Raw genomic sequence first — 14,237 nt, forward strand, 5'->3', positions numbered from 1 at the left:
AAAATTTCTTAAGCCTGTCTCAGCTGCCCTTTACTGCTGCTCCGGAAATAAATGTCTAACGACCCGGTTAAGAAAGTCTGGACAAGATGGACTTGTTCCACTTCTGGGCTTGATCTTATTCATGACCATTTTGTATGGTCTGCCCCACGGGTCGCGGTCGACTTCCTCACAGAGCTCGTGCCAACACTTTTTCTTTGCATCCTTGATAGCTCTCTTCAGTTTTATGCAGTTTTCTTTGTATTTTTCGTGATACTCCTGAAACCACGGTCTATCTTTCGCTCGCTGCTGAAGCCTTCTGGACTGCAGGTATTGTCGTCGTATTCCAGCAATGTCGTCGTTCCACCAGCGCACCAGAGGATGGCTGCATGCATCAGCTTTTATGGCCGTTGAAGCATCACAAGCCAGCGTAAGTACTTGATTCAGGTGTCGCGCTCTTTCCCCTGCAGTGCCACTGCTTTCGTGTTCTCCAAGTATGGAAAGGAAAACTTCGTGGTCGAAAGTGTTAGTATCCCACTTTCTCCGTGGTTTCGTCTCCCTTCTAACTATTTCACCGGCTCTTTTTAGTGTTAACAGGAGGGCCTGGTGGTCGCTTCCTGTAAAATGGTCGCTGACTGTCCAACTGAAACCTGCCCCCATCAACCTGGGGTCGATGAAGGTGACATCGGTTATGGACGACCTTCCAGCCTTCATACACGTAGCTGCTGCCCCTGTGTTCGCGAGCTCTATTTCCAGCGTTGCAACAGCTTCAAGTAACGCTCGACCTCTGGCATTAGTCTTTTTGCTACCCCACTCTGTCGCCCATGCGTTGAAGTCTCCCGCTATAACCACTGGTAGTCTGGATGACCGAGCGCTGGCACCAATGTTTTCAAGTAATCTCGCGAACTCCTCGAAATTATCACTAGGTGGGGAATAGCAGCTATAGATACGCATACCCGCCACTTCCACCCACGTGAAGCCTCTAACGTGAGTTGCAACTCGACTAGATATGTGGAGTCTTCCACTCACCCAAACGGCTGCTGTACCCTTGGAGTCCGATACCCAGTTTGCGTGTTCGGGTCCTTATACACTTCGCTGATGATGGCAATATCTGCCTTTTCTTCAACCAAGGTTTGAAATAGCAGATCTTGGGCCACAGCGCAGTGGTTCAGGTTTAATTGTACGACCTCAGCCATTTTCTGTTCGCATTTCCTCCTGTAGTTCAGTCCGGTTTTTCGAACAAGTAGCTGCCTTATGGCCTTCTTCGTCACAACGGAAGCACTGATTCGTCCGGTCTACCCTACTCGTCCATTCGTGTAATATGTGGCCCACCTCATGGCACCGGTAGCACCTTTTGGGCACCCGCCGCAGTCGGACTCTGCAGCAAACCCAGCCGATTCTAATTTTCCCTTTCTGGAGAAGCTTCCTCGCTATCTCCGTCGGTAGCCGGGCGTTGGCAGCCTGCGTGCCACTGTATGCTGCCCGGAGCTTAACACTATCGAGCAATATTGCCCCTCTGCCCACTTCCGCAGTAATGGCCTCGACAACCTCTTCTACGGTCGTCGTCTCATCCAGGTCCTTGATATTTAGGAACTCCGAATGAGTAAGCAGCTGCACTTCCGCTGTTCCTTTCAGTATTGACGACACTGTTCAATGCAGCTCCAGGGATTCTGGGCCAGGTCGTCCGAGTTCTAGGAGTAGCTCTCCTTTTCTTGTGCGTCTTATGTGGGTAACTCTATCCCCCAGTGTTATCAAACATGGTGTCGCCTTCACGTGGCGCAGTATCTCTGCGTGTGAGCTTCCCTCCATCGCCTTAATCTTAACAGCATCCGTTCGGGGTGGTCTCAACCTGATTTTGGGCGTCTCGTCTGCCTCATTTGGTTTTTTTCCTGCATCGCCAGCTCTGGCTTTTCGTCGACCTTTTTCTTTCTTCCTCTTCCCTTTCTGAGGACCGTAGCCCAGTCACTGGCTTGGGCCTTCTTCGTAGCCCTACTATTCTCCTTTTCCCCTTTTCTCTTAGGAGGTGGCGATGACTTTGGTGAAGGCGGGTCATGACCCGCCGAACTCCGTCGTGCGTTTTTTGGGCGCAAGATTGGGGATGTCTGCACTGTTGCATCCCGGTGACGAATTTCTTCCGTCCTCACACTTCCTATGGTGCTCGTCAGATTGCCATATTCATTGAGGGCTCTATCCATAGCCCGAGCCATCGTTTTGATCTCCTTGTGAACGTTGTTCTTAGGGAGAACAAAATCTAATAGTGACTGAACTTTTTCTTTCAACCGATTGAAAGCCTTCTCCGCTTCCTTCGGTTGTGGGTCACTTTTAGTATTATATGCTGCAGGAGCCGAGTGACCAACTCCTAAAGCACTGCGGTCGTTGGATAACGACGCCTGGGAGCCAGCTTTCTCACTCCCTAGCAGCGCCGGTACTGGGGTATCCCTCCCCTGCACCGTAACTTTCTTCTCCTGTGTACTCTCCATGTTTGGTTTATTTTCGGGGTTCCTTCCCCTATTTGGCTTTTCTGTCCACCCCGGGTATTTTATTTCCCCGGTGACCTCTATTTCTAGTGAGCGTTCCCCTATCCGCAACCTGGGGAGGCGCCGGATGGGAGAAGCCAACAAAACTCCACACCGGTATATGTGTAGGTATGTGTATGCATATAGGTATGTATGTTGTGTGTGCATGTGTATATATGTGTATGTATGTGTATCTGTGTGTGTGTGTGTGTATATATATATATATTATATATATATATATATATATATATATATATATATATATATATATATATATATATAATATAATACATAATATAATATAATACATATATATATATATATATATATGTTATATATATATATATATATAACATATATATATATACTTTTTTCTTTTCGATGTGCAAATCTGTGCTAAATGACTTGATGTCTGTCTGTATGTATTTATGTGTACATATGAATGTAACAAGGATCGAGATGGTGCGGGGGCTAACGTACTGGCTTCCCACCGTGAGGGCGCGGGTTCAAATCCCGGCGGTGTTGAATATTTTTCAGAGGTATCTCGATCCCTACTTGAGGTGCTTTGTGGAGGGCACTTTGAGTGAGTACGCCGTCCGTCGGATGGGACGTTAAACTGCGGACCCCTTGGCGCCTTTCGTAAAGAGTAGGCTAATGCCGACGCCGGGTTTCTCTCCACCCTTCATCCTTTCCTGTCCATCTCCTATGGCGCAAATGACCTTAGCTGTCGGTCGCCTCCCCTCAAAACTACTACTACTACTATGAATGTAACTATAAGTTTAATGCCTAATATAATATGTATACGACGATGGGTTAAATGGAAGAAGGGACCATTTGGTCTCAATTTTGCCCAAATAAAGACCACTATCTATCTATCTATCTATCTTTTGGGGGCGGCGGAGCGACGGGGGTGCTCGCAGTTGATTTACTCGATTTGAAGATGTCACCTATACCATTACCGAAAATTAACGTAAACGGACGATGATCGACTTCGTTGCCGATAGACACTCCCGTTGTCTAGGTCATTCACGAACCAAAACCTTGGATACGTTAAACACATGTTATTTTGTTCTAAACCCTCACCAATCGCTAAGTGGGCCCAAGTACAGGGAATCGTTTAACGAACGACCGGGCCGTGGGGTGCGTTTAGCTCCGTTAAAGGCGGCGGTGAACGCAGGGGAAGCGGGCAGGGCGGATATATATAGAAAGATAACGACGGTTATTGGTCCGCCGGTTGCGTGTCGATATATTTGCGTGAGATTAAGTTGGCGAGAGTAAAGAGGATAGTGGGAAGGGAGGGGGTTTGGAGGGGAGAACCCACACATGAGACGGGAGACAAAGAAAAAGAGGAATTTCGTGCTGTGGATCGACGGGGGAGGACAGACGGAAAATATAAATTGAGGGTATTTGGCAGGGGGTATCGAAGATAAAGGGGGAAGGGAGAGAAAGGAGTAGGCTTAGAAAGAATCCGAAACATTGGGGACTCCTATGCCGAACACTTGAGTTTCCGTGTGCGGGATTATGTACAGTTTAAGCGTATTTGCACACCAGTCAACTCCCCAACCAAAAGCACTTAAATCACACCCGATTTTACCCGAAATAAACGTGGAAGGTTTTGTTTTACCAAAATTTCGGATAATATTTAAATATACTAGATTTTCTTGGACAAATGGTGGCAATTGTCAGGGAGTAAGAGCATCTGTTTTACCGACTTCAATTTGATTAAATTATAATTAATATTTATGCATCAGCTAAAATGTCTATCCGCTGTACATGTCGTGTAATATTAGGCATTAGGGCCATATACCTACCGCGTAGACTCTTATCCCTAGTTGTCATTAGGGGGCGTGGACATGTTTGACCCTACTCGCATTCTTCCTCAAACACTTCTTCATATATATTCTACTGTTACAGGCTTCACATCGTGGAAGTATTTATTATCCATATTAAAAGGACTTAATAATATTCCATAGAGATAAATCTGTGGACAAGTACAAAGTACATTCCTTCCAACATTATTTCATACAAGTTGGGTTCACGTTCCAATATTTACTGATTTCTGAACCACTACGAACATCAAAAAGCTTTTGCTGATTTACCGCCATAACTTACCTGCAGACAAATATTATAATCAAGGGTCGAATATTTGATTCTGTGGCCACCGTGAAATTTTATGTATATTTGATCTCTCTTTGCCTTCTGGAACAAACGACTGGTACGTGTCGAGACTTATTCGGTTTATTTGTCACGCTTAGGCGTTTAGCCTCCTTTTATAACGGTCACACATCCACGAACGCACATTTCATCTACGTAATTCCTACATAAATACCCCGCGGTCAGTGGAGAAGGGAGAATAAGGGAGAGGATGGGAAGAGGGAAAAACACTCCAAACCTCCAAAACAATTGAATATTTAAATATGCTGGCGGAAAACATGGTTCAAAAGTAGCCAAAATTCATCCCATTAAATAATTCCTTGTTACACGAAAAAGATGTTCATAAAAATGAAAGACTCTCATTCATTCGACAGACCTCCACGTATATTTCTCAAATTTTTAAACTGATCATTCAAGCGGCAAATGTATATCGGATTGTGAACATTTGACGAGAACTCGGCGCTGACATAAGCGGCCCTGTATTTATGTAATAATTTCAACCTAGTATTGAATCTCCTTGTTTACAATGATTCCCAAACCAACTCCAGAAGCATTTCTGTAACGCTTTTCTTTTTAACGTAACAGTTTTTAACGAAACGGGCTGCCATACTTTGACCCTTCTCAATTCCCTGAATGAGGCCTTTTTTAGTCGAATTTCGACCCCAATACGTATCGCACAAGGTCGGTCCCAAAAATAAGTAGAATAAATCTGGGAAAAACATTTATCGCGGATCAAAGTACAAATTGCTAAAATACTTCATTTAGAGCACCCTTATGTATCGACACACCAATACTAGTGCCTTCGCCAGTTGTGGTATGCTTCCTGCTAGGCAATCTACAGGACTCGTATTCAGGCACCTCGTCACGGCCTCTTTGGCATAATCCAGTGATCCAAAACGGTACTCAAAGGGAATGTGCTTGGGTCTAACTTAAAGACACATGCCTTGTCACGTTTGTGCTAAAAACATCGGGTCACTTTCACAGAGGTCGAAGAGATCAGAGGCGAGTTTGTCACGTAAGCAGTCTTCCGACAGCACCGCTTTGGGGACCATCTTGAAACACACCTTTCTCATGGCTAAATTTTCTGCAAGAATGCAATTCACTGTCCTTTTCTGAATATTGCACTCTTTTGCTAACATCTTAACACCTGGGAGCCAATCAGAGTTGAGCAAGTCTCTGACTTTTTGCGCGTTTTCATCGCACTGTGTTGTTGATGGATGTCCAGGGCATTTCTCATCGTCAGCCTTCTCGTTACCCTCCCAGAACATCCCGCGCAAGCAGGAAACTTGCATCACTTGAGGAATATCTCCATAAGCGTCCTTAACCATGGCCATGGTCTACTAACCCGATTTGCCAACCTTGATACACAATTCTGTCGCATATCACTGCTCCACGGAAAGTGGCATCTTGAAATCGTAGCGTGACTGTCGAACAAGGGTCCAGTCTAACAGTAATCCGCACTGTGTAACTGCCCTCGGTTAACTGGCGTGGGTCACGTTGCTTACCCAAGATCTCCCAAAACCTTTCCCACCGCAAATCACCCTAATTTAGCCGTATAAAAATTGGTGGCAAAAAAATCATTCTACCTATTTTTCGGACATACCGGAATATGGAGTTATCTAGTACTTTAAGTACAGCCATATCTTTCTCTTTACATCTATAGTCCGGAGAAAAAAAACATTCATTAATCTTAGAAATTTAACGAACCTTATGCCAGAAGCACTGTAGTCATAACAGCGGCGTTAAGTATTGTTTTATTATTTTGTTGAATTTTATTTTTTTACTCAAATATCACCCTACACTGATGTTGTTCTTTGAATTTAATTATTTGTATCATGTCTAACATCAGGGTAAAAACATTTTTAAACACTCGACTGTAATTTCTGTTGAAACTGCTGCTTTCTCGGAAGTTTTACTGCAGTTATTCAACAAAAGCGTTCCGCATAGATTAATGTATGGGAACATTTGAATATCCTCACGTGATATCACTTAATCTTGAGATCATGTGATTGTTACTTGTACGAACCAGTGAATCTTGGTCCGTCCGGTAAACAGTTCCCTTCTTCTCGTGGTGCTCTCACAACCTTAATGTAAGGGCGTGCTAAATTTTAAAAGCGATGATGATATCTTTGGCGTGTTAACTGTTATTCGATAAGACAACACGTTGAAACCGTCTTGAAGAAATTTTTTCTTGCCTTCCAGCTTGATATGTATAACTTTAAGGAACCGATATACGTAGGGTCGATCACTATTGTCGACGTGCACCGTATGTATGATATACAATATTTGCACGATAAATCGAAGACGATATGATTTTGCCAGGAAATAGATTAGCATTAAAGGGGATGTTGATGGGACAACCTTATGTGTGACGACGGTGAAAGCTTAATTTCATGGTACCTTCCTTTAGCGTTGTTTGATATTATTCAGAAGGTTAATCTCATATCAGTAGGTACTATTATGGTATTATATTTCACTAGCTTGATATGGTCGATATATTCAGCAAACACCACAAAAACAGCGTCATCCATATTTTCCGTTATACTCGAGAGTTACCATCAAATTCAACGTTTCGTCGGCGTCTTCGTCGCGTTTGATTTTTTTTACGTCGGCCATCGCCACTGCGAAATGAATTTCTCATTGAAATATTGCGCATTAGGTATCTGTAATTAGCGCACAATGATCCATTGCCCACGGAATGAAGAACACGATATATTTGCAAGAATTGAACCCTTTCGGCTAGTAGTATTGAAGAAATGAAAAATTCAAAAAGCCGTAAACAGTACATACCCGTAAACAGTACTGTTTGCCGCTATTGCAGTTTTTCATTTATCCCAGGATATATTTTTTCAATGTTCTATATTTGGGTATTTCCAGTTTTCCACGCTCATGAGTCATCACCGGGTGGGGCGCCTTGTTATCGAGAAATAATAGCTAGGGATTCATTGTTTTGCACCCGTGCCCAGGAACACTCCCAAAGGAATCGATATCCACCACTGTTGTCTTATATAACGATTCCCGAGATATTTTCTTGACCTTCTTAGTTTCTATCCCTTGGTACCACTACTTAGGTATATGTATCAAAATTATATTGATACTGGTACGTACTGGATAAAGGAACCGCTAACTAGGTTTCATACCTAAGGTACAGCTATGAGTTTACCAAAACCAACCCTAGGAATTAATTAGTCGTTAGTTTAGGATTTCACCTAATTTTCAACTAATGGCGTGATCATATTTATCATTCCCATTGCTCTTTAGAAAGTAATAATATATTAGGCCAAAGAGTAAAATGACTTATCCTTATTTGATCGTATTTTCATATTAGAGTTCGCTTCTTCTTATCGCTTAGCCACTCTGTGCATCGACTTCCATCACATCTCGAAGGCGGCCTTGAATACCGTAAAGCATCCGAAGCCTTACCTTACACCGGCTGAAGAAAGCCTGGACCAACTGCGCGGTCTGGCCAAAGACACTCCACCGGAGGGATAACGTAACGAAAACCGTCTTTAAATGCACGTGGCATTCATTATTAGGTCCAGATGGCATAATTTGTAATAGCCACCATTGTTGAGATACTCCTTGTACCAGACGGTCACTGGTTCGATCCGAATTGGTAGCTAAAATGACGAATTATTTTTTATTACTCTATTTACGTTTTTAAATGTATCTTTTATCAATTTTGCGATAAATTTCTGGCGATATGAGATAATCTGCCCTGCGAATAATATGTATAAGGTGGGATATGTGGAAAAAGTAGCAAAAAATTGGGATTGATCAGAAGACCACTGGATAAATACGATGAAAAGGTCAAAGAGAAATGTTATCTATTGCTAGTTGGTCCTCATTTAGGTTATGCTGGTAGTATATGGGATCCTCACGGAGTTGGATTGATTTTCATATTGGATCGCGTGCAGCGTAGAGGAGCTAAACTAGTAAAACGTTGTTCTGATAATCCTTACAGCGGATCCAAAATATTAGTAGTAAGTAGAAGTTATAAAATATTAGAAATTATTAAATATAAGTAGAAGAATTGCGTCAATCAAAGAAAATTCAACGAGGGATTAAAATAATAACAAGAACTTCGAGTAAGGATATTCAGAAAAGATATCAACGGATAACGCACACTTCTGATAGGAGGCCATTTTATTCCCAGTATAAAACAAATTGTTTCCATATGCAAAAACAATCCGCCCTTGGCAATGACAGTTACTCATCGAATATAGTAAACACCGTTTATAATGTGTCGACGCTTTAATTTGAATGGAGGCGACAATAGGCACGTCTTTCCATGGCAACCGCGTTCAAAATAAATAATAAATATGAGTGGCGGACAACTCAGCTAAAATGAAATAAAAATGCTTTGAAATCAATTGGATGTCAACGGAATTCAGTTAGATGGCACTTTGGCTTCTCTGAGTTTCTGCCATATTTAATCATGAACATTCACAGAAAATCGCAATTAATTTAAAATATTTCTTAGGCGAATAAATACGTATTACACTTATTCTAGCATTGAGGATGATCCATTTACCTTCCCTCTCAATGTACAAAGTATGATTTAATGATGTCATTAGAAGAAATACATTGTCTCAAGAGTAAAAAGGCGAGGACATGGCGCATAACGGGCAGTAAGAAAGACATAAAAGGCGAATAAATTCCCCCCAGTTCTCCAAGTGGCGCTTGGGGTGGAGGACCCAGACCCATGCTCACGGTGGATTGGTGTCCAAGCCATAGTGACCATGCCAAAGTCCCGAGGCCGTGGTTGGGGTCCACGGCAGCTGCTCTTTTTTCTTCTTTCCTTCTCCTTTGTTTAAAGTGCTTTTGACATTCATTAAATGGCCAAAATAACATAATTTTGTAAGCCGCCATTGTTGAGATTCCCCGTGTACCAGAAGGTCGCCGGTTCGATCCCAGGTCATGGCTAATATGACAAATTATTTTTTTATATTTCCTTTTTGTTTTTAAATGTATATTTTTCAATTTTTCGATAAACTTTGATTGAATTCGATGTTGAATGAATTGAATTTGACGAATGCCGAATAGGATCGTATGCAGCGCAGAGGAGCTAGATTTATAAAACTTTGTCCTGACGAATGAATGGGTATATAAAAAACAGCGTTGTTCGGATGTATTTAGTACCTACCCCAGCGTGCGTGCCTCACTAGATGCCTTGGCTGGTCGATACGTCCTATGCTTTCATTCGTTGGCGAATGAAATATTTTGGGTTTTGTTCTTTTTGTGCCTGAAATTGGAAATTGCGAGCCAAGGTAGTGCATCACCTATGTTGCCGGTGTTAGTCTACATCTAAATAATACCCTACAGCCGCCGCAAGGGCGTGTGGTGGGGGGTGTCAGGCCACCACCTGTAAAAGGGAAAAAAACCATCCTATCATCAAGCGAAGAATACCTCAAATTAGGAAGACGTTCATTAAGTATTGGGTGCTAATTGTAACCTCCGGTTAGTTAAGAAGTAGTTTGTCGAACAGTTCGTATGGAGATCGGCTCTCCTCGGATCGCAGGCATGGAGCATTGGAGAAGTGGACTAGGGAAGAATAGAAACATTCGAAACATCCAAGTGCTGTAAGAGACATTACTAAGGATTTAAAGGACAGACGAAGTGAAAAACGAGGAATAACATGAGAGATCAGAAAAGTAAAGGACCAAAGAGTTGCAGCACTTCGTGAATGAACCTAAGGGTATATAGGGCATTGACTCTGAATGGAGAAGAACACATGGCTGCTGTAAACTAGTCTTAGGATTTAAACACTGGTGACGATGATATTTCGTGTGCTCTGCTTAACAGTAATTTGGAACCTTCCCGAATATACCAGTGCGAGAAAACACTTAGCGTTTTTCTAAAATTTATTTGATCACGTATTTATGAATATTAAATTCATAATCACCCTTTATATAAATAGTTGTTTGCAAACAATGGCTGCGGTTTAGCAATTTTCAACCCATCTCCAATTCCGGAGCTGGAACAATTTTAATAAATCCCTGCAACATAGAAGAACCATTCGGCAGATGTGTTCCCCCCCTCTCTGATTGGGGGGGTGGAAGGGGAGGGGTGGGAATCATCGACGGGAGAGTTGATTTAATTTAAGATGACAGAGGGCGCACACGGAGAAAAAGTTTTTAGTCAAAATCGACAAATTGTAGGTTCCATACTTAAAATATGAAAATTACCATTTGTAATTCAAGATTTCTTTTGTTTTCATATTGTTTTGAATTATTTTTCCCTGAGCCTTACCCTAAAATCTCCATAGATAATACTTTTACCCTGTGTTTCGACACAATTAAATATTGTTAATATAGCCGAATCGTTGAACTTCTTCTTTTGATAACCGAAGTTTTCAAGCTTTCACAAGCTAAGGTATACGTTATCTTCTTAAATGGAAGAAGCGGACTATCGTAAAAAATTACGACATATATTTTTTGTCTTTTTACAAAAAATGGTAACCATGATGGATAATTTTCCAAAATATATCTTCAGACGTTTTCGGATTGAACCAAGTAATCGAATGAAGGAATGTGTTGCAAAAAATGATATTTATTGCAATAATAAAATATCAAATTAACTAATTTGTTGGATATTTATTATTATGGATTACTGGTGTTCAATCTAGACGTTACAAAATACCTTAAATGAACGCCATAGATTGAAGCTTTGAGCAAGGATGTGCCCACAGGATTTAGATAAATAGGTCGCATCCTAATATCTTGTAATAATGAGGCAGTTAAAATAATTTAATGCATCATATCCACGGGAGCTTTTCAAATATAAGGTATTCCCGAAAGGAAGGTATCCAATTTTTGAAAATAGAAATACGCATATTTTTTCAATCGATATATATTATATGATTACGTGTACATTCCTATTTTTTTCTACATAATTTGTATTTCGTTTAATGAATTATTGGAGACGCTGGGGCAGTTTTGTATGCCAACGTATTACCAGCTCGATACCGTGACGTTTCTATATTTCATAAATGACGAACACGGTTGTATTGTAATAATATCACCATTATCATCATATAATCATGGAACTTCTTTATAAGATTTGGAAGAAACACGAGAGCGAAGAAAATGGAAGAATGTAAAAAGAGAGTAAGGCAAAATTAAGAAGAAATATATAAACAATTAATTGAGCCGGGCAAGAAATAAAGCGACCAGCTTTGGACCAGCACGGTCAAAGTAGTAAGCACGTGAGGAGAAGAATTGCGCTAGGCAAAGAGGCTTTCACTAGGAGGAGGAGGGAGTCAATGAGAGGGACGTTGAGGAAGGATATTAAGAAAACACTCGTTAAAACTTTGATATGGAGCGTAGCTATGTGCGGTGCGTCAACGTGGTCATTGAAGCAGAAGGCTAGACGTAGACTGGAGGCTTTTGAAATGTGGGTGTGGAGAAGAATGTAGAAGGTGAAATCGTCCGAGAAGAAAACAAATGAGGAAGTACTTGGTGTGGTGGGCGAAGAGAGAGGCTTGTTGGGAGAAATCCTATGGAGGCATGAAAAGTGGATAAAGGCGGTATTGACCGGCAGTGGGATGTTGAAGACTGTAATTGGGGGGAGAATGTTAGGCAAACGAGGAAATGGAAGGAACAGGATAGGGATGTTGGACGGGATGAAGGGAGGAAGAAAGTACCCAGAGATGAAGAGGGACCTTATATAGATTAGTATTCTAGATTTTTCTTCAGTCACAAAATGTTTTATTTAGTGACTGTGTCCATCCAAAAACCAGCCTTAACCGGTAGATTACCTAATAATAATAAAAATAATAATATATGTATGCATATATATATATATATTTATTTATTTATTTATTTAAAAAACATCAGCCATATTTCGGAAAATATTCTATCAAATTATTCATAGTCACTGGTTATGGTTTCTTTTAGGTAAGAATTCAACAAGCGTGAAATTCGCCCTCTACGTTTATTCTATTTTCTAAATCGTGTTTTGAGGGGGTGGGGGAAATCGAATCCACCGACACCGCAACAGTCTTCTCAAAGATCCGTCTTTACGATATCCGTAGATTTCCGTTGCCCGCGTGCCGGGCGGCGTGCGAGCGTGGGGTGTGGGGATGCGGAGGAGAAGCCGAATTCGAAGGCGATTAAAACGACGAGGGCACGCACTCCGGCACGCGCGATTATTCAAGCAAGCGCACGCACCCCGTCACGCGAGTGACTCGCGAACGGACGTTCACCCAAAGGAAGAGAGGGGAGGGAGACGTCTCCCGTCCCCCCGTCCACGTGTCGCACGCCACCTCCACCGTCCACTCCATTATGTGGGAGGGGGAATGGGTAGGGGGTTGGGGGGGCAGATAGGGATGATATAAATAGGAGCAGGGTAGGGAAAGGAGGGGGTGTGGTGTTCCAGGGGAGTGAATGAGAGCGAGGGAAGAAGGTAACCGGAGCGGGGAAGAAGAAACCCATTCCTATTCCCACCCATCCCTCCGCTCCTTTCTACCCCTCTCCGCTGTGCCAAAGTATCGATCCCGGTCTCCCGACGCCCACCGACCGACACCCGCCCCCTACCCCAAACCCCCTCTCTTCCCCCTCCCAACCCCCCTCCCCCCTTTCCCCCCTGCCTCTCTCTCGCTCGTTCTCCGGCTCTTTTGAGTCGATTCCTCCGATTGGCTCTCCCTAGCCAGATCCGCACAACCTCCCCCCTCCACTCCTGTCTCCACCTCCTCCTCCCTCCCTCTCTTTCTGTTGAGGTTTCCCGTATCGATTGGCTGGCGATGGATGTGGGGGCTCCCGGGTGGAGGCGCTAGCGTCGACGTCGCCCCCTCCTCCAACAGCGCCATCCCCACCCTCTCCTACACACACACACACACAAACCCTTCCTCCCTAACCCCCTCCCTCTTCCGCCCTACTGCCTCCTTGGCTTCTCGTCCTATTCCTCCCCGTCCCTCGTTTCCTACGACCACCAGACACCCCTTCATGTCCACGAGGAATGGCTCACGAAAAATGTGCATCGCTATTATATATATATATAAATATATATATATATATATATATATATATATATATATATATATATATATATATTGGATGGACACAACTACCGAAAAAAATTTTGCTTCTTATTGCTAACCGTGGTCCAGGATAAGATTCATGAGGGAAGGGATTCCCTCCATAGCAAAGGAATGGGATTTCTTTTTGTCCGGGCAATTTATAAATTTAAAGAAATTCGATACTTTGTAGAAAAGTGCATTGAAGTTATTTTAAAAACACATATCTTACCCTGCCATTGAATTCATAGCCACTGGTATGGCCTGGTCTAATACATACTCGATTGTAAAAATAAAAAATATTGGAGTGGTTAGATGTCTACTAGACGCAGTTTAAATTTCTCAGTATTCATTTAAGCAATGATAAAAAATCCTTTTGGAAAATTTGTAGAATTGAGACGCCTGCGTAGCGTTCCTCTGAAAATAAAAAAACTCGTTTTAACATTGGCTTTTGTTCATTTTTGAGAGATAAATGTCGACGAGTGTGTGAGGGAAACAAGTTCAGAAAATTAGTTTGCAGATGCAAGAATGCATGGATCTTTCATTACCATCCTTGATCATTGTTAACCTTTTAC

This window comes from Hetaerina americana, unplaced genomic scaffold (assembly GCF_022747635.1).
Source record: "Hetaerina americana unplaced genomic scaffold, ioHetAmer1.1.p SCAF_59, whole genome shotgun sequence".
In the NCBI taxonomy this organism is placed as follows: domain Eukaryota; kingdom Metazoa; phylum Arthropoda; class Insecta; order Odonata; family Calopterygidae; genus Hetaerina; species Hetaerina americana.